Source organism: Dasypus novemcinctus, chromosome 9, assembly GCF_030445035.2.
Source record: "Dasypus novemcinctus isolate mDasNov1 chromosome 9, mDasNov1.1.hap2, whole genome shotgun sequence".
In the NCBI taxonomy this organism is placed as follows: domain Eukaryota; kingdom Metazoa; phylum Chordata; class Mammalia; order Cingulata; family Dasypodidae; genus Dasypus; species Dasypus novemcinctus.
Genome location: NC_080681.1, coordinates 107,739,257 through 107,763,567, shown reverse-complemented (window position 1 = coordinate 107,763,567; position 24,311 = coordinate 107,739,257). Strand labels below are relative to the sequence as shown.

At 51.8% G+C, this 24,311-nt stretch overlaps 1 protein-coding gene across 2 annotated transcripts in view; it reads right to left on the bottom strand.

The window, feature by feature from the left end:
• WASF2 (WASP family member 2) overlaps positions 1-2,809 on the bottom strand; it is a 90,579-nt gene extending 87,770 nt beyond the window's left edge. Inside the window, exon 1 of one of the 2 annotated variants that reach the window (XM_004455720.4) lies at positions 2,464-2,809. The gene's annotated coding sequence lies outside the window, so the exon portion shown is untranslated. Of the gene's footprint in view, positions 1-711; positions 822-2,463 lie in introns of those variants that run through there. The other variant, XM_058304034.1, reaches the window with a different exon arrangement.
• Positions 2,810-24,311: the final 21,502 nt, after the last annotated feature.

Sequence of the window (24,311 nt, the reverse complement as noted above, 5' to 3'; positions counted from 1 at the left end):
GTCATTTGGTGGCAAAACCTGATGTTAAATGACATGAGGCTATTTACAGTATGTGCTTACCACAGTTAATGTGAACATTCACCTTCTGTACCATTCACATCACAGAAACAGTAATACGTTTGATTATGAGATGCTGCCCCAAACCTCTCTGGGGGTATTGCATAACACACAATATATATGCCACATTTCTTTTTAAAAATTCTGAATTCAAAAACACAACTCTCACCAATAATTTTGTTGTCGTTGTTCCAAGAATTCTGAATAAGGTAACATGGACTGATATTACTAATTAAGACTAAATCTTCTTATACAGAAAATAAATAATATTGAGACTGAACATAGGTCTTCACATGCAATGAATTCAAAGCCTTAACTATTGCACTCACACATAACCCTGGAAAAGAAAGAATTAAAAGAACTTTTAACAAATGTCAAAAACCAAACACGCCATTATGTTGTTTTCCAAGTGATGGTGACATTTACATCACACAATATCTAGATCAATTTGTCTTAGGTTGAAATCTACTGATTAAATTACAGTAAAGAATATAGCAAAAGATTGAACTGATAATTATGTTGAGAAAAAGAATCATCCACTGATAAAAACCTTACTCATTAAAATGTTCTTGTTTTTAAAAATTTACCTCAGAGGGTTTAAGATTTAAAATTTTTTCATTCTAGAATACAATTTTGGAACGTTGAACAAATTACCATTGACTTTTTCTGTGCAAGCAGAACCTCTGACAGAAGCAGCTCTTTAAGATATTTGAAGGGGAAGAGGCATTTCACAGTTCTTTCCTTCCTTTTAGTTGCTGCTTTTCTGGTTTTAGAATTTCAAACAAAGAAATATATATTGGCACCACTGCTAAGAAACGCCCTTTTTCTCAGCAACTTCCTCTTCCAATTTTCTTCCCCACCATTGACATAGGAGAACAATACCCACAGTCTGTCCTACCATTTTGATTAACCAAAAGCTATGAAGTTTGGAAAAGTTAAGGGCTGCAATTTATAGTATTCAACTACCCCCACCCAGGACCACAAGTCTGATAACAGGAAGGACAAAGGATCATTATGCTTAATCAGAGGCAAGCTGTTGAATCTTTCACCTTGGGAATCTAAAGAAGTCTGAACAGCAAATAGGAAAATTCTCCCATCCCAAGAAAATGTGTCCTTCTTAGGAAGGAAAGGAAGTACTGGGCTGGCACCCACCCTAATCAAGAGTTAAGTCTGTACACTAAGAGCTGGTGAACTTTCTTCTGCAGGTCACCAGGTCAGTATTCAAGCAGAGGCCCCTGAGTTGTGACACACTTCACAGTGACTTTTACAATTTAGAAATGGTCCTTTCTAGCACACAACTGAACAAAGGAGATGGACTTATAATTAATCACCCAGAGATCACCACCCAGCCTGTTTCCAGGCCAGAAGCCAAATCAAGTGTCTGGGCCAGACCCCTCCCCCAATTCGTGAGAAAGCGAACTTTCCCACTACTATCTTTTAAATGGACAGTTACTTCCCCTTGCCCAGAGATTCTGAGAGGAAATACCTGAACATTGCTAAGCTCTGCAATTTACTGTGTGACCTTGAGCAAGTTATTTAACTTCTCTGAAATTCTGCGTAAATTCTCAAGGGTTGCTGTAAAAATTAAACAAGAACATATGTCTAACCAAGGTCTGGCATACAGTAGGAACACCATAAATGTTCTTCTCCCTCCTCTCCTAACTTCTTCTAGGCCCTAACTCCAGTCAGCTCCAGGAAGCTGCAAGAATTCCTTCCTCTTCTCTGACAATTGGATACAATTTTCCCATCTCAAAGGCTGTAAGATTTCTGGAGGAGCAAGACAATCTGACCCCAATCCATCATGGTCTGGGTGACATCCAGAGCCTTCCTGGGGGCACCTCTTTAGCGAACTCTCCTTCTCTTTACTCTGCAGTTCATCCTGTACACACACACACACGAGCACACCTGAGGTCCTCTCCGCCACTCAGTAGGTTAGCAGGCCAGGGGCTTTATCGAGAGCACCTCAACGCCCTCTTGATCCAGAGAAGGAAACTGAGGCTCAGCCTGGGGGAAGAACTTGTCGAACATCTCAAACAACCTCCCTGTATATTTATCTGCCTACAAAGCCTTCCTCTTGCAAATGAAGAAACTGAGGCTCAGAGAGGAAAGTGACTTGTCCAAGATCATACAGAGAGTTGGCGGCAGAGCCAGGACAGGGATTTTCGCAGCCTCACAGGCTCGGGGGCTCTTCCAAGTTTCCGAGGGGAACTCCCAATCACCCGACCCCTAAAATGGGAAGTGTGCTCGTAAGAAGTCACCCCGCGCTGATGGTTCGCCCGGCCTGTGCCGGTCCGCGACAGGAGGCTCGGCACTCACCCCCCGGGACCTTGCCTTCTCAGGAGCGGCGGCCGAGCCCGGCGCCTTACGGTGGGATGCGGGGCCCGCCGGAGTGTACTTGTTGCTCACCTGGCCTGGCGCGAGCGCCCTCAGCGACGGAAGGGCCGGACTGCCGCCCCGTCTCCACACCCGGCCTGCTCCCGCGGGCCGTCACGCAGCTTGCCACACAGCTGGGTGAACCCCCCTCAGCGCGCTACGCCCCCAACCGCGCTCCTCCGGCCCGCGTCCGCCATTACGCGGCTCCCCGCCCTAGGACGCAGCCACACCCCGCCAACGGCCCTGATTGGCTCTCTGCCCCGCCCGCCTGGGGCTTCGGAGCATTCCGTTGGCCCGACTGGAACGTCAGTTAAATATCTACGCAAAAGACGCACTCAAGGGTACTGTCCCGGGAGCTCCACCCGAGCGACTTCCGCAAACGGAGTAAACAGCGGGGGGCAGACCAAGTGACGTGGGGGTGACTATTAAGGTAATCAACTCCTAAATTCAGGGTAGGAAAATTCCACCTAAGAAAGTATAAAAACGCGCACAAAGTGAAGTAGAAAACGAATTATTCTTGCTAGAGCTCAAAAAATCAGTATTTTTGGTGGAAGGAAGGGACCAAACCCATGAACATTCTATGGTCGCCCCTCAAATTGCAGATAGTTTTGTCCCTTCCCTCCGGGTCCCAGACCCGGCCGAAAGTAGGGTGGGGACGAGAATGAGTCACGGGCTCCAGCCCGCCTTTGAAGGGTCCACCCAGGGCGTGGCACGGGGTCCTGAGACTGGGAGCTAGTTCTGAAAGGTCTTTTATATTGAGCCAGGTGAGCTGGACCTTGGCTTATTTATCACTTCACTCTGCGACCTCCGACAATTCCCTTATCCTGCCGGTCTCAGTTTGTCTTTCCGCAAAATAGGAACAATCACACTTGACTCTCGCCCCGGGGTGGTTGGTGAGGATTCATGCATGAGTGTTTGTGTGTGCATCTTACTGATTATAAAAGTTTGCGGAAGAAAAAAAAAGTTTGCAGCTGGATAACCATGTGACAAATTCACAAGTTTTTAAAGCTATCTCACGGGGATACTGTCCACATTTTTGCAGAAGAGAAAACCTAGTCTCCATGATATTTGTGACTTGCCAAGTGTCACCCAGGGAATTTGAAACAGCCTTGAGCCTCAAACCTAGGCTTCCATTCCTGTATTTCTCCTTTCCAGGCTCTATATCACCTGAAAAAGTCTTCCCTCCCCCACCCCCTAGCCTTCTAGGGAAGGTCTTGGGAGCAGGGAGACAGGATTGCCCCCACCTCTCTGGTCACCATAGGTTTGGGCACAGGCCACTCCCCAGCTATTGTCAATCACCAAGATCTGTGGGGAAAAGTGCTCCTTAGGATGTGCCTAAGCTCTGGGGGGATCTAGGAATCAGGAGGTGAGTAAGAGATGACAGGCCAGTCAGCAGCCCAGACAGAAACCCAAATGACACAGAAGCTCCGAGAGGAGCAGTGATGCCATTGTGTGCTCTGCCTCCATGCCAGGACTTAAATTCAAGACTCTCTGCTCTCACAACAGGGCTCTTTTCACAGCAGGATTGTGTTTCCCAGAAGCGCTGCCTTGGCTGTAATTCCTCGTCCTTTTCTCTTTGTAAAAAAAGGAGACCAAGAAGGGAGTGGGAAGGGGAGCAGCCTAAGACTTTGGAAGGACAAAGTCAGCCAAGAGCATGTGGTGTCGACAGGGACCCAATGCTGGCCAAGTCTGTGACCTCCAGGCTCAACTGACAACCGGCGACTATTTAAATCTTGACTGTGGCCTTTGGGTGCTAGGTGGCAGCAGGGGCTATGCAGAAGGCAGTGGCTTTGGGGTCAGACTGACCTGAGATTGAATCCAAGCACCGCCACTTTCTAGCCCTCTAACCCTCATCTACTTCTTCTCTAAAATGGGGACAACAGGGTGGTTGAGAGGATTAAATGAGTTAGTTGTGAAATTAAGGAGTTATGTGTATAAAGTGCCTGGCAGCTATTTATTCACTCATTCAATAAAAAAATTAAGTCAGTGTTGCAGCCACAATGGTGAACAAAACAGAATCAGACCCTCATGGAGCTTAGAGACTTGTGAGGAAGAAAGTCTTTAAACAAATAATCACACAAATCAAAATACAGTTAGAAACTGTAATAAGAAGCAAGAAGGCAAAGTATAATGGGGACAGGAGGCTTCCCTGGGAGGTGTTGTCTGGGGTGACATGGGTGAATGGGGGTTAACAAGGCAGGAGAGAGGTGGGGAGAAGATGCAGGCCTAGATGTGCAAAGACATCTAGGCCAGTGTGGTTGGTTGCAGTGGGGAGCAGGGGGGTAGAGCTTATAAGACTTTGTGGGACACCATCTGAAGTATCAAAGTATGCGGGTGCTTCAGGGAAGGGAAACTGGCTTTGAAAGTTGGGTTGTTCTCCAAGGATTTCTGTACTTCTCTCAGAGTCCCTGAAAGAATACAAGCTTTGAGGCAAATCCACCTGGATTTGAATCTTGGCTCTGCCACCTTCAAGTGTGTGTGCGGCCTTGAGCAGTCACCACATCTCTCTGTGCCTCAGCTACTCTTCTGAGAAATAAAGATAATGATAGCGGGGCCATACGGGGAGGATGATGACTGAATGCAGAAATGTGTATAAAACATCTGGTCCATGGAAGGCACTCCATAAACAGTGCTCAGTCTTCTGGGCATGAAGGGAGGCAAGCCTAAAGCAGCAGATCCAGCAGATGAATTTGGGAGGGAGCTGTCTTGTACAACTGTGCACTGAGTGAATTGTCACTTGACTCTAATTGTCTTAAAAGGCATTGGAGCCAGGCAAGCCTGGGTTCAAATCCTGGATGTACCGCTTCCTAGCTATGTAACCTTGGACAGGTGACTTAGCCTATCTGAGTCTGTTTTCCTTATCCATAAAATGAGGATCATAATTTTTTCTATTTCCCAAAACTTTAAGAATTAAATGAGTTATAAATGTGAAGCTCTTAGTATGGGGTTTTACACATAGTAAGCATTTGTTCAATATTAACTCTAACTCTGCACTGGACATTAAGAGTCTAGGGCTTTGTTTGAAGGTTGTCTGACAAGAGGGGTCTTAGTTTCTCTTTTAAGGCAATGGAGATAGTTGTTTTTGATGGGTGGGTGGGTGCAATCAATAATATTATTAAGGGAAGAGGATTTGCCTCAACGGATAGAGTGTCCATCTACCACACGGGAGGTCCAGGGTTGAAACGCTGGGCCTCCTGACCCATGTGATGAGCTGGCCCACGCACAGTACTGATGCACGCAAGGAGTGCCGTGCCACGCAGGGGTGTTCCCCGCTTAGGGGAGCCCCACACACAAGGAGTGCACCCCATAAGGAGAGCGGCCCAGCGCGAGAAAAGTTCAGCCTGCCCAGGAGGGGTGCCACGCACATGGAGAGCTGATGCAGCAAGATGACACAACAAAAAGGAGACACAGATTCCGGGTGCTACTGACAAGAATATAAGCTGACACAGAAAAACACACAGCGAATGGACACAGAGAGCAGATAACTGGGGGGGGGGGGGGGAGAAATGAATAAAATAATTAATTAATTAAAAATAATAATTAGTAAGCACTAACATTTATTGAGCATTTACTATGGGCCAAGCATGTGCTCATTGCTTTACAGGCTTCAATTCATTTAATCCTCACAGCATTTCTGTAAGTTAGGTCTTGTAAGTTAGGTCTTCCCTGTTTTTACAGATGAGGTAAGAGAGACACAGAGAAGTTAAATGACTTGCCTGAGGTCACCTAGTCAGGAATGGGCACAATGGGGATTCAAACCCAACCATGGAACTTGAGAAGACTTGCTGCTTCTGAGGGACAAGCCCTCCTTCTTCTACCCAAAGAATTAGAGGTGAAATCATTCCCTGCTCCTGGCAAGTCCCCAGGTTCCCGAGGCCAAGCCCTGCTCCTTTCCCACCAAGTTCTAACTCCCTCTGCCAGGGGAAGCAAAGAATATTTAGAGTCACCAGAACTGGGTCAGAATCCCCACTTCGCCACATAGGGCTCCGTAATCCTGGCGAAGTCACACTGCCTCTCTGAGCCTCAGTGTCCTTACCTATGAAATCAGGATGATAACAGCTCTGCCTACAGGGCTGTTGTGAAGGGCAGAAGAAATTAGGCCTGCATAAAATATAAAGCGCAGTCCACACTGGAGTTCCTCTCATTGTTGCTATGGGGATGGCGATCCCTTCTGGGAAAGCAGTGGTAGACAGGATAGCGGGCGGTTTCAAGTCCCACCTCTGCCTCTAATGCCCTTTGTGACCTCAGGCAAGTAATATAACACTGCTGAGCCTCAGTTTCCTCATCTATAAAATGGAGTGAATAACACCGATCTCTTTGTAGAGCTGGAGAGAAAATACAGTAGGAGAATGTGTAGGGAGCCGAGAGCCAGCACCTGGTTCAGAGCTGGCAGTGTGCAGCCTGCGAAGGGCTTCCAGGCAGGAGGAACGAAGCAGAGGGACTGGAATGAAGAACACCCTGACCCCCACCCTCTCTCCAATCTGAGGGAGAGTGGAGGGCACTGGGCTTGGGGCCCATACTTGTCTCCAGGCTGGCTCCCCTCCCTCTGCAACCTCAGCACTTGCTGGTCCTCTACAGGTCTCTCTCCCTCCCCCTCCCCTCCCCTCTCCCCGCTTCTCCTTCTCCCTCTCCCTCTCTCTCCCTCTTCCTCTCTCTCTCTTTCAAACAAGTTCTTCTCCACTGAGCAATCCCAGGGGGCCCCAACCTCAGTTCCAGCCAAGCTTGTAGGCTCTCCCCGCCTCCACATCCTTAATCCATAGCCTTTGCATTTGCCATTCCTTCCACCTGGAATGCTCTCTCCTCCCAGAGCGCCTTTGATGGGGAAGAGGGGGGTGCTGAAGAGGAAGGATCTGGAATGATATTCCCCCACCTCCTCATTCCCCTCCCCTGCAGCCCCCACACTGCATGCCTCACCTCCCCTCTCCCAGCGTGGGGGATGAGGCAGCACGAGGAGGGGGAGGAAAGTGGGGAGGACTCAGTGAAGGGCCCTCTGTGGGGTTTTTCACCTGCTCAGAAGAGGCAGACGGAAATGAAAGCTCTGGAAAAACGCCTGCCGCTCTGCTGCACCGGCCCCAGCTCACTGAAGCCTCCCCCTTCCCATCAAGCCAACCCCTCCTCCTCTTCCTCTTCCTCCTCCTCCTCCTCTCCCTGCCTCAGGCAAGTACTTCACTCAGAGAACACAGGCGGCAGGGCCAGAGACGCTGGGGTTCAAATCCCACTGTTGCCACTTACCCAGTAAGTGACCTTTAGCAAGCTGCTCAGCCTGCCTACACCTCATTTCTTTGTCAAAAGGGACAACAGTCCCTGCCTCTCAGGCTGACCCGGGGACTAAATGAGATACCAGATGAAAGTGCCTGGCACTCTGGAGCGTCAGCCCTGTCAGCTCTGGAGGTAATAACAGTGATAGCAAGCACACGCAGGGCCCACGTGTGTTCTCAGCGCCTGGCATAGATTAACCTGGTTAATTTCTGATGAGGTACAAACTATTACTCTCCCCATTTTACAGATGAGGAAACTGAGGCCCAGAGAGATTATACAATTTGCCCAAGGTCACACAGCCAGTAAGAGGTACAGTTTACCTACTGCAGTGTAAGTACAATACAGTACTACTACAGCTTGGGACACTTGGTGACAGTTGCCATGTTTGTTATTATTTTTTTATTAATTTTGTTTACACATACTCTCTCCATATCCACAAAACAGACTCTCCCCCTTCTCTGCACCCATACCCCCCAGCCTCTAGTCACCTCTAATGCACTTTCTGTCTTTGTGATTTGCTACTTCTAGACATCTCTTACATCATGAAATGTTTGTCCTCATGTGTCTGGCTTATTTCACTGAGCATTATGTTTTCAAGCCTTGTTGCAGTATATCTCAGCATTTCATTCTTTCTTATGGCCAAATAATTTTCCAGTGTATGTATAAACCACATTTTCTTTATCCATTCATTTGTGGCTGGACACTTGGGTTGTTTCTACCTTTTGGCTACTGTGAATAATGCTGCTGTCAACATTGGTGTACAAGTATCTGTTTGAAACCTTCCTTTCATTTTCTTTGGGTATATACCTAGAAGGGGAATTGCCAGGTCATATGGTCATTCTATATTTAACTTTTTGAGGAACCACCGTTTTGCTTTCCACAGAAGCAGCACCATTTTCATTCCCACCAACAATGTGCTAGAGTTCCAATTTCTCCATATCCTCAACGACACTTGTTATTTTGTTTTTTAAATTTTTTTAAATAACAGTATCCTTGTGGTCGTGAACTGGTATCTCATTGTGCTGTTGTGTTTATCTTTACCAATTCTATGCCCTCAGTAAATACATGTCATTCTCTTTCTTTCCACCTTCAAAATCCTGTCTGAATCTTATACTCCCTCTCCCACCCCCACCCCCGGCCCTGGGGACACCTTCCAGGCTATTCATCTAACAAGCATATATTGCTGCCTGCTCTGGCCAGACCTGTGCAGGGCACTGGGGGCCCAGGGATCAATGCACCCAATCCCTGCCCTCTAGTGGCTCCCAAGCTGGTGTGGGAGGACCCATAAATAAAATATAATAAAATAGGGAGACACCAATTGCAGCAGAAGCTGTGGGCTGCAGAAGGGGAGAGATGAACCCAAATGGGATCATTTGTGGCAGGGGGAGGGGGCATATTCTTGAAGGGCAAGGAGGAATTCCTCAGACAGTGTTATAAAATGGAGACACGGAATAAGATGTGCAGTGCAGACCCTGCAAAGGAGACTCAATGAACAAAGGCTGGAGAATCATGTGTCTGGTCAGTTCTGGGCAAGCCTCTGTCCGGGGCATTGTGCGTATAGAGGGAGGTAAGGTATTAAGTGGCCCCCAAGGGTACTTGCAGACTTGGCATGGGAGGAGAGGAACCAACAAGTAAAGTACAAATAAAGATATTAAAGGCAAAATGCAGAGGGGCTCTGGGAGCAGCAAGGAGAGAGCTAGAGCTGTGTGGAGAGGTCAGTGAAGGCTTCCTGGAAAAGTGGATGTCTAGGCTGAGACTTAAAGATCAGAGGCAGATTATGTCACCTTACCGCCATCCCAGCCCATGTATAAATTCAACATAAAAACAATACTAACTCATAAAATGAGACTTTGGGAACGCCAATAAAGTTCTGATTTTTCCCAGAAACACTATTCCAATGGTTTTTAAAAATTATTGAGTTTCAAATTATTTGCAAAAGAGATGTTTTTAGAGTCCCTGCTGTGCTGATGCCCTAAACACAGTCTTGCGCTGCTCATTGGGTACCCTGACAGGTGACAGGCCAGAGGGGGTCAGCCAGGTGAGGGACTGGGAAGGGTGTGGCCGGCAGAGGGAGGTTCATATGCAAAGGCCCACAGGCAAGAGGAAAGATGGCACCTTGGGGGAAACTCAGATGTCCGATGAAGTCTGATTAGTGGGGAAAGGTGGGGATGTGGGAGCTGGGATTGGATTCTGAGGGTACTGGGGAGGCACGGAAGGATTTTAACAGGGTTATGTCATAGTCAAATATCCCTTTTGCAAGATCACCCTGGATATTTCTAGAGACATATTCATGGATTGAATTCATTCATTTGTTCATTCATCCATTCATTCAAGAAATATTTACCTTACCTCCTATGTGTCAGGCACTGACTCAGGCGCAGTGACTACAGCCTCTGAGGAGGGGTTCTTCAGTGAGAGCATTGGGTGGTGACGTGGAGTGCTATTCTGCACGGAGGGGTTTGAATAGGTAAAGGCTTGGGTGTGGCAGTGTACGACAGTGCCACGTGCTGTGCTGGGCAGTAGGGTACAGACATGGGCACAGGCCCTCGGGGAACTCGCAGTGAACCTGCTTTGGAAAGACCAATGATTCCTAAGATGGAAGAATGAAGGGATGGAAGCAGAAATAGAGGGGATGGGTTAGGGATGGAAAATCCAGATCTTGTAGCCTCCGTAAGGAGGGAGCCAAGTAGGCAGAAGGGCAGAATTGCCAGCCCCCACTCCCCACCCCTGCCTGCTTCCTCAGCCCTGCCGGGCCCTGCTGCCTGTCTCCTCCTGGCTCCCGTCAGACCTAACCCTGAAAGAGAGCAGAGGCGGGGGAGGAGGGGCAGGGGTGGGGGGCTGCGAGCAAGTCCAGGCGTCTCACCCCCAGCAGGGCCTTCCTCCCCAGTGGCTGAAGCCAAGCTGGCTGCGGAGCCCGAGGTTACAGGGAAGGATTGAGGAGTTGGTTGCTTTTTTACTCAAATCGGGGCTGCATTTCTCTCTCTCTTTCTTTCTCTCTCTCTCTTTCTTTTAGAAAGAAACATGTTCCTATACACACACCCGGAGGCTTTCGCAGGAGGCGGCTGTTGGAGAACCGGGAAAACAAGCCAAGAAACAAGAGAGAGGAAAAAGACCACGCCTCGCCTGGCAGATTCCTAATGGCCCAGGAGACCCGGGGCTGTACAGTGGGAGGCGGGCGCGGCTGGCTCGTGTGGGAGGGAAGGGCAGGCCGAAGGACAGCCACTTGCTGGCCGGTGACCTTGGGCAGGATGCTGCCTGCTTCCCTCTGGTGAGAATGGGGAGGAGGGAGTCAGGGGCAGGGCTGGCCGGCTGAGGTCACAGGAAGGCCCCTTCCAGCCTGAAACGCGATCTCAGGATGTGGAGCTTGCCAACCTGCAGCGACCCTGGGCCAGCAGAGATGAAAGGCTGCCTGTCCCCAGCTTCCGGACCCCCAAGGCCCCAGTGCCTCAAACTCGGAGGGCAGCAAAGCTGCTGCAGCTGGCTGGAACCGGTTACTGAGTTCCCCACCCCACCTTATGTCATCCAACCCTCCCTTCCCTGTTTTGCAGAGGACATTCAGACCCAGAGAGGGCTGGGACCTACCTGAGGTCACACAGCAAGTTGGAAGCTGAGCCAGGACTCACCACAAAAGCTTTGGACTCCAAGTTCAGGCTTCACTGCCTTTCCCAGAAACTTGGCTGCTTGAGGGCTCACCCGGGGGAGTTGGAGAGACCCAGGCTGGGGAGGACAGTTGGGAGCTGTGTCTGTTAGAAGTCACGACTTAATGTTGACTGAAATGCACTTTTTTTTTTTTTTTTTTTTTTACAGAAAGAGAGTTCCCAGCTCTTGCCATGAGCCTGGACTTGCTCTGCTGGCAGGGGAAGGAATGCAGCTCTGGCCGCCACAGCCGCCTGTGGCCAGCTGCGGTCTCAGCTCCCACTGTTCCCGCCCCTGCAGGAAAAAGGGACAAAGGCCTCTTCTCAGGCCTGTTCCTTCCAACCCCCTAGATGGGAGGGCAGGGCAATGACCAGGAGGCTCGGACGCTGACCAGCGCGGTGGCCGTTCCTCTCTGGGCCTTAGTGCCCTTTCTCTAAAATGGGGGCAGAGTATCTGCCTGACCTACTTCTCGGTGCTGCCTTGAGGCTCCAAAGAGGGAAAGCTACAGAAACACTGGCCCCTCTGCACCTCCTTCCACTTGTGGGTTTGCCTACTGGCCATCCCCTCTGCCTCGCGCCCCCTCTCTCCCTCAGCCTTCAGCTGACCAGCCCCAAAGCACGCAGCTCGGCTGAGCACCACCAGCGCCGGCACTGCCTCTGGGAAGCCTTCCTTCACCCTCCACGCTGCACTGCTCCTTCAGGCTATTTATCACTGTTGTCGTTACATAATTAACGGTGTAATTGGAATCTGTCTCCTCACTAAAATATGAACTCTGTAATAACAGCTAGCACCAAATGCTGACTTGATGCTAGGAACTTTGTATGTATTAACCCATTTAACTCATGGGGTAGGTGCCATTACCCCCATTTCACAGATGAGGAAACTGAGACAATGAAAGCTTCAGTGACTTGCCCGAGGTCACAACAAGTTAGAGGCAGAGTGTGGGTTCACCGAGAGTAAGCTGCAAAATCAGATTTCAAATCCAGGCCCCAAGCTCTAACCGTTACACCACTCCTGAGGCAGGTTCCACTTGTTCCCGGCTGTATCTCCAGCTCCCAGCACAGCACCTGGCATGCAGTGGGTGCTCTATGTATGTTGGATGAAGGAATATATGAATAGGTGATAGATACGAGTGAGTGTTTGGGGAAGAGTAAAGCGCCTTCAGGAGTGAGTTTTTAGGGGCCGGGTGTGGCGCTGAGCCTTGGGAGGGGGAAGGGGATGTTAAAAACCAGCGTATTGTTACAGAACCAAGTACTGGGCTTCCTCCTGAAGCACATAGGCCAAAAACCTGGGGCGGCATCTTTGACTCCTCCTTCTACTTCCTCTGCCAGAACATATCAGGCCCCAAGTTCTGCCTGGTGTCTCCCCAATACACCCCCTCCTCTCCATCCCTTGACCCCCATCTTTCTCTTGGATTTTTGTAGCAATATCTGCACAGGTTTCTGTCTCGAATTTCTCCTCTTTCAAAGTGCACTTCTGAAACGACCAATTGTGAGTGCCACCTCTCTTTAGCCCCACCCCCACCCCTCCCGCAATGAACTTTCCATGGCTCCCCATTGCTCTATGGATAAAGCTGTAATCGATCAATTAGAGGTTCAATATCTCCTCACCAAGGCTTTCTCCACCCAACCTCTGCCTACCCACCCCTCCAGCCTCACCTCCTGCCCTTTTCATCTAGATGCCCTTTGCCTGAGCCACTCTATGTGAGAGCTTGGAAGCAGATAGACCTGGGTTCGAGTCCCAGTTCTGCCAACTTACCACCTGTGAGAGTCTGAAAACAAAGTATTCCCCTTCCTAAGCCTTACTTACCACCTCTGGCAAATGGACATAATTTTATACCTATGTCAGAGAGTTAACATGAGGATTAAATGAATACAAAAGGTGCTAAGCATAGTACCTGGCATTCTCAATAGTCACTGTAACCCTTATACTTTCCTCTGCCACAAAGAGCATTCCTTACTGTCAGCTTTTACCTATTCTTTAGGGCCCAGCTCAAATATCACCTCCTAGAGGAAATTTTCCTTGATACCTACACTCCCTTCCCCAAGTGAAATCAGTCTCAATTTCTATAATCAATTGCACTTTGACCTCTATAAATCACTTGTAATCTTGATTACTGTGTGCACTCTCCTTCCCCCACTCTCCCAAGAGCTCCTGGGGAGCAACACTCTCTAGCATGGGGGCATGCAGCAGATGCTCAATAAATGCTGATGGAATTGGAGTCACTACTTTCATTGCCTTTTCCTGTGTGCCTTGCCATGAGGGTCCTAGCTGAGTGATAGGACAGCAGGCATCTGCTGGGACCTGGTTTGCCTAAGTCCCGCCCGAGCTCTGGTGCAGGGAAGCTTGACGTGTATGGGAGTGGGTGGAAGAAACTCGCGACCTCTGGGCTCTTTCTTCCCTGCAGGACTCTTACGCCTTCCCAAGAGAGGGAAGAGGCGGTGAGGGGGCCCAGGTGCTGAGCAGGGGTGAAGTGCAGCTATAGCAGGCGTGGGCGGCAGCTGGCAGACTCCAGGTCCTCTAAGACCAGGGCTGGGCCAGGCAGGACAGGGCCTCCCAGCCCGAGTCTCCGCCTGTACTGCCCCACCTCACCCTGGCACCTGGATTAAGTGCCTTTTCAAGTTGTAAAACTACATCTTGATTTGCAGGGGAGCAGAAGCCTGGCCTGGCCTTGTCTTGTTGCTGAGCAGGGAAGAAGAGGTGGGGGTGGGGGTTCCTTTTATTCTCCTCTCTGTGTAGGCAACACCTTGCAATCCTGGGTATATGAAAGGTAACATTTGATTTTGCAAACCCTGGCGAAGATCACATAAGCCCCCACCCTTGCTTTAGTCCCTGCTCCCCCTACGTAAACCCTTTTCAGGCTGCCTAGTACCTTTGGGATAAAGCCCCAACTCCTAACCTAACCCACAAAGCCCGGGTGGTCTGGCCCCAGCCTATCTGTTGGACTTCTCATTTCCCTGTACCCCTGCCTTGGCTCCTCTGGCCTTTTCTCAGTCCTCCCAACACACCTTGCCTCTCCCTTTCTCTGGGCCTTCACATGTACTGTTTTCTCTGCCTTGAATGCTTTTCCCCACCCCTTATTAATCTTGATTTATAGTTAGTGCTTTTTGTGTCCTAAGAAATCTTTGCCTATCCCAAGATCATGAAGATATTCCCATTTGTTTCCTTCTAGGAAACTGTATAGTTTTAGCTTTTACATTTAGGCGCTTGATTCATCTTGAGCTAATTTTTTGGATGTAGGATGAAGTAGGGGTTAAAAATCATTCCCACTCTAATTTCTACTCATTCTTGATAGCTCACCTTAAATCTCACCTCCTTTGAGAAGCCTTCCTTGACTACTCTCCAGACTAGATTAAGTCCTCCCATAGCACTCTCTACTTTATCATTGTACTTGCCACAATTGTAATCAAATAATTACTAGTGTTTAATGTTTCATCTCCCCCAATATACTAGCTCTATGAGCTCAATGCTTGTGACTTTTAAAAAAGCCTTTTTACTAAAATATATATACAGAAAAGTGCACATAAAACATAGAGCTTGGTGAAATTTCACAAACGAACACACCCACCTAACCAGGTGCAGATCAGTATGCAGAATGTTCACTGCGTCCGGAATCCCCTTGCAGACCTTCCAGCTACGACTGTCTTTTTGTCCCTTATATTCCCAGCACACAGCACTGAGTCTGAAATTAGTAGGCGTTCAAAAAAAAAAAAAATTTTTTTTTTTTTAATAAATAAATTGGTCATGCTTAATCCCTTCTTCAAAGAACTCGATTTGGAATCCTATCTCAGCTCTAGTCCCAGCTCTGTGTGACCTTCTGCTTTCTGGGCCTCAGTTTGTCTATCTGTGAAATGGAGATGAAAGGAGGGAGGTTGGACTCATTATCTTTTTGAGGCTTTTCCAGATATGGCATTTGGGGGAGAACTAACCCCTGGGATTCTGGGAAGACATTGTCGGGAACTATTTTGATCTTGGGCCTGAAAATGAGGAGCTGGGAGGATTAGAAACTTGTTCCTAATATAGCATCTGAAACCTGTGCTGGGCAGTCAGAAGGCCTGGGTTTGAGTCTTGGCCTGACCTCTGTGTGACCTTGGGCAAGTCTCTTGCCCTATCAAGTGAGGGGTAGGTTGACCTCAAAAGCTTGAAGAACAGCCCCATTGGCGCCAGGACTCTGAACACTGGGGTTCAGTTCCGTGAGCACTGGGCAGTGCTGGCTCTGGGCTCCTCCCTGCCAGGCACTGTGGGGGGAGAGGGAAACGCAGGATGTGATAATGGCCCTGGGGAAGGGAACTCGCAGTCTGGCCAGGGAGACCCAATGTTCAGCCAGGAACCAAATGGAAAATGGGCTGATGGTCGAAGTGATTCTCTGCGTGTGGGACTGAAGGGAGGGCGCCAGAGTGTTCCAAGTGGGGGCAGGAGACCTGAGAGTGCGGGTGGGGGGCAAATAGGGCTGGCTTCCCGGGGGAGAAGCCTTTGGAAATTGGCAGGGCAGCTGAGGGCGCTTCCCAGAGATGGGAGGAGGCAGGAAGGAGGAAATTGGGTCCAGGTGACCACAGAGCAGCTTGGCCAGGGAGTAGGAGGCGGGGCTGGCGGGAGCCTGGGCAGCCGCCCCACAGCTGGGCCTCGGAGGGGAGGCGGGGGCGTTGCCTTGGCCTCGGCCCTGGGAAGGCGCCATCTTCTCAGGCCGCGGGCTGGGAGGGAGAGCAATGCTGCACGCTCAGGCCAGAGAGGCCCCTCTCTGAGTAGCCCCCAGAACCTTGCCCAGCCATCCTGGGGCTGCAGGACAGAGGATGAGGTGCAGGAGCAGACCCCTTGCCCTGGTCCCTTCCATTTGGCACACTCAGGCACCTTCAGCTGGCATCCCATTTCTGCCTCCTTCTGGCCTTACAACCAGGCTGCACCCAGAGCGATTTACTCTGAGGCAGAGGGTTAAAGGAACCAAGTTATAACTATGATAATGAATACTAAGAGTTCAGCTCCCAGCTCTAGCACCTATGGGCTGTGTGACCATAGGCAAGTCCCTTAACTACTCTGTGCCTCAGTTTCCTTATCTCTAAAGTGGGATAAAATATTACTTTTTTTTAAGGGAGGTACTGGGGATTGAACCCAGGACCTCCTACATGTCCCCAGAGAGAGTTGATTTTTGTTTGTTTGCTTGTTTTTAGGCAATATCAGGGAACGAACCTGGGAAGCAGGTGCTCAACCACTTAAGCTATACCTACTCCCCTCTTCTATTAGAGGGTTGTTGTGGGGATTAAATGAGATGATAGATGTGAAGCACTTAGCTGTAAAACACTACCACCTCAAGAGGCAGTAAAATGAACAGGCTTTAGAGTACATGCCTTTCTTCTGAGCCTCAGTTTCTTCATCTCTAAAATGGGGCTAATAATTCCTGCCTTTCAGGGCATTTGTGAAGCAGAGTGAGGGCAAGCTGGTCCCTAATAAGAGTACCTCCTCTCCAGAGACCCATCTCTTTCCAGACCCGCTCACCTGCCCCTGGCAGATAGCTGTCCCTTGGCCTACCCCTCAGACCTAGGAAGCTTCCCTGGCAGTGTGGTTTGGACTAAGGAAGAGGCCCCCTAGGCTCTGGAAGCTGGCAATCAAGAAGGGGCTGGCGCTGGGCTCCAGGCAGGCATGTCCCTTTGGCCTCCCTGACTTCTCACTCCAGGAGGAGGGGGCCGGTGGAGGAGGGCTAGAGCAAGCCCTCCTGAGCTGTGGGTGTCTAGATCAGGACCCTGGTTGCCTGGGCCTAAGGGTGGTACTAAGGAAGAATAAATGACAAAGCCTGGCACAGCACATAGTGGACCCTTGGGAAATAGAAGAATGGCTGCCATTCGTTATCTTCACAACAAGCCTGAAGGGCAGGGACTACTGAGGCCGTTTTGCAACGAAGAAAGTAAGACTGAGAGGGCAAAGTCACTTGTTCAGGGTCACTCTGCTAGACCTGAGGGCAGAGCTGAGATTCAAAGCTGGATAAGACTGATTCTGAAGGGGTGGCTCTTGCCAAAGGGAGGGAATCCCAGGTCACCAGCAGATGCTGGTCCGGCCCGGGCCAGGAACCAGGTGCTGAGCATGGGGACCAGAGCCACTCAGGAGATGGAGGTTTAATTCACCCTCAGAACCCGGTATTTCAGCTGAAGTTATTTGTTCATGCCACACACATTTGCACACCTCTCCTGTGTGTCGAGCCATATGCTGGGCCCTGGGGGCCCTGGATGAGTCAGGCTAGGATCCTGCTCACTGAGCATTGCTAGACTGCTGGGGGAGTCAGGTACACAGCTAGCACGCCTTACTAGGGGGCAGTGTGGAACAGGGATTAAGCATTTGAGCAGTTCCAGAGACTGCCTGGGTTCAAATCCCAGCTCTGTTATCTATTGCCTTTGAGACCTGGGCCAGTCACTTAACTTTCCTGGGACTCAGTTTCACTGGAGTAAAATGGGGGTGATGATAAGATATTTTCTCATATGAAGATTAAATAAGATCATGAATATGAAATGTGTTTAAAATCTAGCACAAAGAAAGAAGCATTCAACGGGCATTAGCTAGCTGTAATTTAAACGAAATGGAAGCAGAGGAGAAATTTATTCTGGCTGGGGAACAGGGGTCAGGAGCGACTTCTTGGAGGAGGGGACATGTGTGTTGGGCCCCGAAGGACAGAGCTCACCTGCAGAAGCAGGGGAGGGCATTCCGGGGCGGGGGGCATGCGCCATGTGGACAAAAGCCCAGGCACGTGAAAGGATGTGACCTGTCTGGGTGCGGCTGAGTACAGAGTCGGCTGGGAGCTCTGGTAGGAAATGAGGCTGGAAAGGCCGTTTCAAGGGCCTCGAGGGCTTTGCTGCTGAGAGTTGGGACTTGAAAGGACTGGGGAGACAGAGCAGGATTTGAAGAGCAGGGAAGGGCCACGATCCTGCCTGTTTTAGAAAGATGGTTCCAACCATCGTGAGGGGAAGGGGAGAGGCTGGCTGTCGGGCTGCAGATGGATGGCGCTCCCCTGGGGTTAGCCGACCCTAGTGGCCTCTCTAGGCCCCCGCATTAGGCTGCGACCTCTCTCACTTCCAGCCTTTCCACATGCTCCTTCCTCGGCTTGGAAGACCTTCCCTCTCCCTTTGCCTGACCAATTCCTTGTCCTGCTGCAGGTCTCCGTTTAACCAGGACTTCCTCCTGGAAGTCCTCCTGACCAGCCCGGGTCAGACGAGGTCCTCTGTGCTTGTGTGCCGGTGCGTTTCCCTGGTAGACCTGGCCCAGGGCAGGAACTCTGTGGTCCCCACAAGGCCCCACGTGGTGCCCGGCAGATGGGGGCATGAACTAGTGAATGAACAGCTAAGTCCGTTTGGGGGCTGGTGCCAGAGTCTGAGCGAAAATGCTGGGGTCTGAGGTGGCAGAGAAGGGATGGTGATAGGGGACTCGGGTTTGAAGAGGGAACAGTGTGGCTGATGACTCAGAAGATAAGCTCTGGTGCCTTTAACCAAGAGAGGAAACTCAGGGGTGGGTGTGGAGGGGATGGGCGTTCAGGGGAGGGCAGAGCCTTCCATTGGCAGGAGACAGGGGTCCTGGCACGGCTGCCCCCTCCACCTGAAATGCTCTTCCGCCTCATCTGATGACTGGTGGGTCCTCATTGATGGCTGTGGCTCTGTCAAAAGTTTTCCTCTCCAGAAAAGCCACTCTGGCCACTCTAGGAAGGTTGTGCCCCCACCAAAGTATTTTGTTGTTGTGGTTGTTGCATCACATTGCTGTGCCAGCTCTCTGCGCAGGCCAGCTCTCCAGCATATGGAACCCAGGATCCTCCGTATGGTAGATGGGAGCCCAATCACTTGAGCCACATCCACTTTCCCAAATTATTTTATTTATTTATTTTTAAAAAGATTTATTTTATTTATTTCTCTCCCTATCCCCCTGTTGTCTGCTCTCTGTGTCCATTCACTGTGTGTTCTTCTGTGTCCGCTTGCATTATCCGGCAGCACTGGGAAACTGTGTCTCTTTTTTGTTGTGTCATCTTGCTGTGTCAGCTCTCCATGTGTGCGGCGCCACTCCGGGGCGAGCTGCGCTTTTTCATGCAGGGCGGCTCTCCCTACGGGGCACACTCCTTCGTGTGGGACACCCCTATGCGGGGGCGCCCCTGTGTGGTACGGCACCATTGTGCGTGGGCCAGCTTACCACACGGGTCAGGAGGCCCTGGGGATCAAACCCCGGACCCTCCATATGGTAGGCGGACGCTCTATCAGTTGGGCCACGTCCGCTTCCCTCAAATTATTTTTTTGCCAATATAGCCTCACCCTCTTCGGTCCTGCTTAGCCCTCCTCATGATTGTAATCATGCATCTGTGATTCTGTTTTTGTTTACAGTGTGTATTCCTCACCGGATTGGAAGTTCCATGAAGGCAGAGCTCTTACTTGTTTTTATTGACCCTGTCTCCCTGTAGGGCTCCCTGGCACACAGGTACTCAAAAAGATTTGTTGAATGAATGAATGAATGAATGAATGATAGTCTTGAATATCATGACAAGGAATTTGACGCTCAGACTCAAGGCGATAGGGAGCCATAGAAAGTTATTAAGGAAGGTGGTGTCAGGATTCAGCTTGTGTGTTTAGAAAGCTCACGTGGGTGGCCGCGTGGAAGATGGAGTGGGGAAGGGAGGCGGGATCGTGGGGAGCAGGGTTGACTAGAGGATGGGGCCTGAGAGAGGCACTGAGAGAGACAAAGACGCAGCACCTGGGCCTGGGGGGCTGCGTGGCCCGTGAGGGCCCTGAGCCCCCTCCCCAGTCCCTTCCTCCCCACCAGGCCTGTTGTCGCTGAGCCCAGAGGCGGGCGGGCGGTGGGAAGAGCAGGGCTGGCAAAGCTGACACTCACTAATCACGGCCCTCACCCCGGAGCCACACTGACTGTCTGGTCTCCATGGAGACACGGCAACCTCCGGCCACTTGTTAATGGCAGCTCAACAAGGCTGCGGCAATGAGGACGGGCCTGGCCAGCGTGCCCGGCTCCACACCGCCCTGTCCCAGCCCAGGCCCCTGCAGCAACCCCCAGGGGCACCCAAGGAGTTGCGGGACAGGAGGAAGGTCTGGAGACCGGGAGGTTCCCCCGCCCCTCCACGGCCCCGCCTCTCCTGGCACTACCAAGCAGCGAGAGGGCAGAGGCAGCCTCTGCCTGGGCTGACGCCTCGGCGGGGCTGCTGGGAAGCTGAGCTCATGCAGGTCGCCCAGGCAGGGCCAAAGGGCTGGAGGGGGAGGGCGGGGAGAGTTGGGAGGGGACCTGCCTGCAGCCCACACCGGAGCAGAGTGGAGGGAAGGGGCAGCGCCTGCCCTGACCACCCTATGCCCTGCTCTGCTAGCCCAAGGCAGGGGCCCCGACTGGGAACCATCTGTCCTGAACCTCTTTCCCAGTTCACTGTCACTACATCTGAAATGCCACCATTAGCAATTCACTCCTCTGGGAGGCAGCGTGGCACAGCACAAGAAGCCTGGCTTTAAAGTCAGGCAGGCCTGGGTGCGAGACCTGACTGTCTCTACCTCTGAATATCAATTTCCTCATCTGTAAAATGGGGTTAACGATTGTACACAAACACAAACACGAACCTATGTACGGACGTCGCCAGGCTCACTCTGATTCAGCCTAGGAGGCTGAACACAATTCCTGGGCCACCTCCTCCAGGAAGGCTTTCTTCACCCCCAGACTAGCTGGATGCCTTTTCCACAGTCCCCCGGGTCTGACCGCGTGACTGACGCTCCCTCGTTTGACCCTCCCCACAGACTGCAGGGCTGGGCTGGACGGAGTGGGAATCAAAAGAGGTTTGTTGAATAAACCGGGGTGGGCAGGGGGAGACTGCCTCTTGTCCTCTTTCCTGCTCTGGGAGTGCTGAGCCCCTTCATACCTTTGTCCATCTGTCTGTCCATCCATCCATTTTGCAAACACCCTCTGAGCCTCTTCTCCAATGCAGGGCCTCAGAGGGAACCCAAAAGTGACCCCCCCACAGGTGAGGGAGGGGTCAGATTCCCTGGTCCCTGTCGCCGAGGCACACCCACAGCTGGCTGGGAAACTCAGGACAGCTGTCTCCCCTACAGTGTTTTTCCCCATCACTCCCTAGGCAACTGTCCAAGCTGAGAGGCCCTTTGGAAATCCTCTGGTCCAATCCACAGATTCTATGGCCAGACGAAGAAACTGAGGCCCAGAGAGGCCTGTGGCTTGCCCCAGATCCCACAGCAGCTCCCTTTTTGAGCTGACAATGTACCAATTATGTAGGCCTGCTTGGGAGGTGGCTCTTGGCTCTCTCTGCCCTGCTGACAGCTGTGTTCCCAGTGGCAGCTGGAATGCTGGTGGGAGGCCTGTCTGGCCTTTGCACTCTGACTCCCCAGGGTGGAACCAGGTGGCTCTGGTAGGGCTCAGGGCCGGGGGTGGGGGTACCGTGAGGGGCAGTCAGGGTGCCAGTGGGGGCATGGGAGGATGGGAAGATGAGGAAGGCAGCACTGATTTTAAGACTAAATCAGAAGCCCTGAGCTCCTGGCCCAGCTCGGCTGCACACTGGTGGGGTCGACTCAAGGGCATCATTTGACCTATCTAGCCCTTGTTTTCTTATCTGTAAAATGGTGCTACCCTGGGAGAGTGAAATGTTCTGTCAATTGTGGCAGCTCTACAGCTGTGACAACTTTTTATTGTTGGGCCAGAAGGCTGAGACTCTGAGAGGGGAAGGGACCAGCTCAAGGCCACAGAGTGAACCCGCCTCTCTTTCTAGTGAGTTCCCTGTGCTGACTTGGACATAAGGTTTTGGGGCTTGAGGAAGTGCCCAGTCCAGACTGTTCAATTGCTGCAGGAGGAAACAGGACCAGAGAGGGGGAGCAAGTTGCCCAAGGTCACCCAGTGAGTCTGGGGCCAAAATGGGCCCAAAGCCCAGACTGGGCATGAGGTCCCTGTGCCCAGCTGCCTTGCTTGCTCATCCTGCCCCCCTTGGTTTTGTCTCCCCCAGTGAGTGGGCGCAGAATGGGCCCTGCTTCCTTCCTGCTGTCCTGCCCACCGTCTGCCACGTTGGCAGCCGCCTGCAGCCTTCTCGCCCCTGCTGCTGCTGCTGCTGCGGCTGCTGCTGCGGCTGCTGCTGTGGCTGCGACATCAGCAGAGACCAACACGCCGAGAGTTTGCCCAGAGCAGCCAGGGCTGCCGGAGCCGGGACTGGGTTGGCAGACTCTGCCAGACAGGAGGGAGCGAGCCAGCCGGTGGAGGGAGGGAACAAGGGCCTAGCCAGCCTTCTCCACTCTCACCTGCCAGGGCAAGAAGTTGGGAGGCTCTGGCTGGGGGCCAGGGGTCCGGGGTTGCTGTGCATGAGGTTCAGAGAGTTGGATCTGTCTGTGGGAGCATGCATACACGTGTGTGTGTGCATGGGGGGGCATGTTGAGGGTGACTTGTGATTCTGTATGTGCCTCAATGTGCATAAGTGATGCTGTGTGTGAGTTTGTGCAGGTTTGTGCATAAACAGGGGCCATTGTGTGTTTGTGTAAGCAAAAGGGAAGGCCGTGTGTGACCTGACTTTGAACACGTGCCTGTGTACACAGCGGTGCTGTTTAGCAGTACATGCACATGGAAACAGACTGTCAGTAGCAAGGAACTGGTGTGTGCACAAAAGGGTCAGTGTGTGTCTGTCTGTGTGTGTCAGGGGCCTCTGTGAATCTGTTATTGTGTACCAGAGGATACCAATCTAACCATGAACTTGAATTTGTCTATGTGCACACAAGGGACAGGGATGGCATGGGCATGAGGGAGTGTTGCATGCGGCTGTGATTTTGAGCATGTCGCCAGGCCTGGAAAGATATTGTGAAACCATGAGAGCTAGTCCAAATGTCCAGGGGGGCGGCACGCTGTGCGGCTGTGCCCAGGGGACTTTGTAAGGGTGGTGAGGCAGGGGAACATCGGGTGTAACTGCATACGCTTGACCGCGTGTGCGAGGGGACAGGGGGACATTGTGTCTTCGTGGCTGCATTTCCTCGGGGTGGGGGCGGCCGTGCTGGCCGTGGCGGTTGTGCTGTGCAGGGAGATACCAGGCTACAGGCTGGCACTTGCTCCTCTGGACAGCCAGGCCCCGCGTGGGCCTATGTTTGTGTGTGTCTGTGAACACCGCGTGCTGGCGGCTGTGCGTGCTTCTAGGGCTGCGGGGAGCTGAGTGTGGGAAGGGGGAGGGTGCACACGGCTGTGTTGGTACTTGTCTGTGAGCCAGGGGTCAGATGCGCTCCATGTGCTACCTCCTGCGTGCACAGGTGGCCGCTATGTCCGACCGCGTCTTTGTGTGTTTCGGGTCGTCTGCTTGTGCACAGGAGGAGGACACGGAGGGGGATTTGAGTGCGTGCCTGTGCAGGCCCCTTTAACGTGGCAAGTCTAAGAAATGCCGGCCTTCTTGGCAGCAAATCTGGGCTTGGTTCCACTGGGGGTGTCTGTGGAGAGGGGCTCTTAGAGGGGACGTGCTTGAGCGAGAGAGACAGGAAGGGAAGGGGGGGCAGCCCCAGCTCGGGGTTTCCAAGAGGGAAAGCCAGACATTGGAACTTGTCAACGCTGCCTTCTTCCCTGCCCCCACCTCCCCCACTCTGCCTCCCCTCCTGGCGCCTGGAAGCTGCTGGCAGACCGACAGACAGACAGACAGTGTACACGCAGGCTGATTCACGGGCATGCAGCCCAAATGTGAGCCCCTAAGTGCACAAGCAGGGAAGCTGAGGCCCGGAAAGGGCAGAGGAGGTGCCTGAGGCTGAGGGAGCACATATGTTTATTTGTGTTGGCGGGGGTTAATGGGTGCTGCCGGCCTCTGCTGCTTCCACCCAGACTCCAGCCTGGGCCTGGGAGTGGGAGAGGCTCAGGGAGGGGAAAGCTTTTGGGGAGGGGACCTTGATTGCTCTGACCCTGCTCCCAAGGCTCCCAGCTCCCCTCCCTGTTGATCCAACTGCTGCAGCGTCACGGAGGATGAGGATCCGGATGCTCAGAAATTGCCAGCAGCAACTTCTTTGTCACGAGGCAAA